The following is a 1,257-nucleotide window of genomic DNA, read 5'->3' as shown; positions in this document are numbered from 1 at the left end:
TGATCATATTCATTCTTTGTCACATCCACTCTCACTTATATCTCGTGCCGATTTACACACTATCACTTCCACTCTCTCTATCTCTCCACAATCACATTCACTTATCACTCCTACTTGTCACACACACAACATAAGAACCGATTTTATATTTTCTCCTACAAAACACCTTCCTCGTGGGATCGATATCTTAAATACTATAACTTGACACGGTTGTGCACTTGCAACCTTTTTGGTACATGTTTATGCCGCATCAAGTTTTTGGCGCCGTTGCCGGGGAAGGTGCTTAAGTAGGTTTTAATTCTTTCTAATATTTTTAATTCCACACCTTTAGTTAGTTTCTCACAATTAGAGACAATTAGGAATTAAAAAAAAACAAAAAGATTTATTTTTGTTGACCATAATAAAATGCACCTTTCACTTGGACATTAACTAACAAAATAATAAATTCAAACAAGAGCTCTCTTCTCACGTTTGAGTGTTGTTGACCATAATTAAAAAAAAGATTTTTCTTTTCCATCCTTTTTAGTCGCTTTTAATTTCTAGGGTTGCATTTCATATAGTTTAGGAATTCACCAAGTGATTTGAGCATCTTGATTTGACACACACTTAAAAATATTTTTAAGGGCAAAACCCCATAATCAAGATAAGGTGAGGGATTTCATCACCCTTTCATTAGCCCAAAAATCACTAATTCCTCACTACACCACCCAAGCCTAATAAAAACTCATTAGACGTTGGCCCCTAAGGATTCGAGCTCAATAAGGAACAAGAAATCCTTAAGTGAACCGGTTTAAGTTTTCTCAGATTAGTTGGTGTCTAAGGCAAGGTTTAGGGGTTACGTAATGTGCTCCGCAAGGAACGAGTTACTTAATTGATCACTGATCATCCTCTAGTACTATCCTTACCGGCTAACTACCTGAGTAAAACTTTAATCTTTTCACTGTAGGAGTTTTTGGTTAGGAGCTGGTCTAGTTGAGTTTGGCTAAACCTTAGAATTAGAGTTGATTGAAAAGTGATTGATTTGCCTTAGAATTAGAGTTGATTGAAAAGTGATTGATTTGATTTGTTTTAGTTAGGATTTTTCTTTTTCTTTTTCTTTATCTTCTCATATATTTTAAACAAAAGAAAAAAAAACTAATTTTCTTTCCTTAAAAAAAACTAATTTTTTCCTTTCCTTTAAAAAAAAAATTCCTGGGATAATTTTCCTTCCTTTTATAAAAAAAAGAACCTAAAAAAAATAGGATTTGTTTTAATTAG

This window comes from Asparagus officinalis, chromosome 1, assembly GCF_001876935.1.
Source record: "Asparagus officinalis chromosome 1, Aspof.V1, whole genome shotgun sequence".
Lineage (NCBI taxonomy): Eukaryota > Viridiplantae > Streptophyta > Magnoliopsida > Asparagales > Asparagaceae > Asparagus > Asparagus officinalis.
The sequence above is the reverse complement of the archived record's forward strand: the minus strand, read 5'-3'. Positions refer to the sequence as shown.